Raw genomic sequence first — 3,333 nt, 5'->3', positions numbered from 1 at the left:
CTAAAAAAGGAACACCAGGAAACTTAGGTCCTTACCCCTTGACACAAGGGGAAAAACTGAGCCTCCTCTAGGAGATGGGGCTTTCCTTTGCCTAGTGTCCTGCGCCTGAAGGTGGCACTATAATCCAGTGGTTAGAGATTCAAGACCATCACTGTGTCCTTCAATGAACTGAAGAGTAAAGGGAATTTGAAAAAAAAGTAAATCCCTACACATAAATTGAAAGTAGGCTTACCTGGAGGCAGCTCCTTCCTAAAGACTATTCTTGACACAAGGTGAAAAACAGCCTCCTCTAGCAGACGGCGCTTTTATTTGCCTTGTGTCCAGCTCCTGAAGGTGGTGCTATAATCCAGTGGTTAGAGATTCGAAACCGCCACTGTCTCCTTCAATGAACAGAAGAGAAAAGGTTTTTCTTTGCCTAGTGTCCTGCTCCTGAAGTTAGCACTATAATCCAGTAGCTAGAGATTCAAGACCACCACTGTGGTGGTGTGTGTCCTTCAATAAAATGAAGAGAAAAGGGAATTTGAAAAAAAGTAAATCCCTACACGTAAATTAAGAGTAGGCTTACCTGGAGGCAGCTCCTTCGTAAAGACTAACCTTGAAACAAGGGGAAAAACAGCCTCCTCTAGCAGATGGGGCTTTTCTTTGCCTAGTGTCCGGCTCCTGAAGGTGGTGCTATAATCCAGTGGTTAGAGATTCAAAACCACCACTGTCTTCTTCAATAAAATGAAGAGAAAAGGGAATTTGAAAAATAGTAAATCCCTGCACATAAATTGAGAGTAGGCTTACCTGGTGGCAGCTCCTTCCTAACGATTAACATTGCCTAAGGCTTCATTCACATTTGCCACTTGTGTTTTTATGCAGAAATGTCTGCAAAATCTGTCAGGGTAGATGCTTTGTTTATTCTTCTAGATAATTAAAATGATGCACACTTAAACACGTTTATGTGCGTTTATACATGTCTATTGAAACAGTCCATATGCGTTTACATGCGCTGTTATGCATTTAGAAGATAAAATTGATTCCTGGATGCACCTGACTTCTATTTTTTCTAAAGTTAGCTAAACTGACTGCAGATAAAATCCATTGAAAGTCATTAGATGCATATACAGTTAGGTCTGGAAATAATTGTACATTGACAGAATTTTCATAATTGGATTTTAAATGATATATCCTAGATGCAATTAGTGCAGACTTTTATCTTTAATTCAAGAGGTTGACCAAAAATATCATATGAAATGTTTAGGAAATTCAACTATTTCATACACAATCCCCTTGTTTCAGGGGCTCAAATGTAATTGGACAAACTACACAATCATAAATAAAATGTTCATGTTTTAATACTTTGCAGGTAATGACTGCTTGATGTCTGGAATGCATGGACATTACCAAATGCTGGGTTTCCTCCTTTGTGATGCTTTGCCAGGCCTTTACTGCAGCTGTCTTCAGTTATTGTTTGTTTGGGGTCTTTCTGCCTTACATTTTGTGTTCAGCAAATGAAATGCATGCTCGATCAGGTTGAGATCAGTTAAGTGACTTGGTCATTGCAGAATATTCCACTTAGGTTGCTTTCACAGTGAGTTTTGGGTCATTGTCCATCTGTAAAGTGAAGTGCCGTCCAATCAATGAATTTGGCTAAATCTGAGCAGACTATACTGTATATCCCTATACACTTCAGAAGTCATCTGACTGCTTCTATCACATCATCAATAAACACTAGTGACCCAGTGCCGTTGGAAGCTATGCATGCCCATGCCATCACACTGTCTCCACTGTGTTTTACAGATGATGGGATATACTTCGGATCATGAGCCGTTCCAAGCCTTCTCCATACTTTTATGTTCCCAACACTCTGGTACAGTAGGTTGATCTTAGTTTCATCTGTCCAAACAATGCTGTTCCAAAACTGGGCTGGCTTTTTTAGATATTTTTTGGCAAAGTCTAATCTGGCCTTTGTATTCTTGAGGCTCATGAATGGTTTGCACCTTGTGGTGAACTCTCTGCATTTGCTCTCAAGAAGTCTTCTCTTTGTGGTATAGTTGGATAATGATATGCCTACCTGGAGAGTGTTCTTCACCTGGCTGGATGTTGTGAAGGGATTTTTCTTTACCATGGAAAGGATACTATGATCATCCACCACTGTTGTTTTCCGTGGACGTCCAGGTCTTCTTGTGTTAAAGAGCTCCCCAGTGCATTCTTTTTTTTCTCAGAATGTACCAAACTGTTGATTTGGCCACTCCTAATGTTCCTGCTATCTCTCTGATGGATTACTTTTTTTTTTATTGCAGCCAAAGGATAGCCTGTAGATATGTACTATTCGTCTCGTTCCAAATTGTCATAATAACAACTGTGCTCCCGAATGCAGTTTGATTTAATGACCCATTATAATTGTTCTGCTCCCAAATAGCATTGCTATTTTGATACCATTTAGACCATTTTATTTATACAATTGTTTGAGACAGAGTACGAGTATCGATATTTTTCCTCAACTACTCGCGGATCCTTTTGTTTTTTTTAGTGTCGTGACAGTTTTTCTAAAACAATACAAACTAATAATTTTAGGAAAGTGGTAGAGCGTCAGGGCCAGGTCGCAGCTGCAACCAATGTGACCCTGGTAGTTCTGTCACTGACTGCAAGCTATAAAGGACTAAAAATCCCAGCAAAACATTATACTGCAATGCAGAATGGCACCAGCTATAGAGGACTACAAATCCCAGCAATACACTATCTCTGCCATTCTGCCCTGGGGTGCCGGTCTTATATCTCGGGCGGAGGGTCTCAGCAGAGGTAGATGTGGGGGGTCCCCTCAGGGGCAGATGTGGAGGGTCTCAACAGGGGTAGATGCGGAGAGTCTCAGCAGGGGCAATTGTATTCTGTTAGCTCTAGAAGCTGCAGTTGTTAAAGTATATGTAAACCCTAACTACATAACATTTATTTTCCTAAAGCACTGTGTACCATAAACAACTACCATTTTTGTTTTTAATAAAATACTTGGTTTAACTTTTTTCTTCTTAATCCTTTGTTGCATCCCAGTGCTGGTAATCTACTGCAGCCACTTCCTGTCTACATGCTATGCACCTCTCGCTGCAATGCATGGATTTCTCAGGATGGGTTTGCTGATTCTGACAACAATGGGCCATGACTACATAGTGTTGAAAGGTGTTGAAACAGGCACCTATAGTCATCATCGAAAGTCATCGTGACAAGGTGACAATGCAGGAGCACAAATGAGAGATGGGCACAGACTATTGTCGCCCTATAAGTACCTAATGACAGAATGTCATACATATTAGTATTCGCGCTTGTGGATGTCCCCCCCCCTTTTTTTATTTATAA

This window comes from Nanorana parkeri, unplaced genomic scaffold, assembly GCF_000935625.1.
Source record: "Nanorana parkeri isolate BGI_ZX_2015 unplaced genomic scaffold, ASM93562v1 scaffold1334, whole genome shotgun sequence".
NCBI lineage: Eukaryota > Metazoa > Chordata > Amphibia > Anura > Dicroglossidae > Nanorana > Nanorana parkeri.
Note: the sequence above shows the minus strand (reverse complement) of the source record.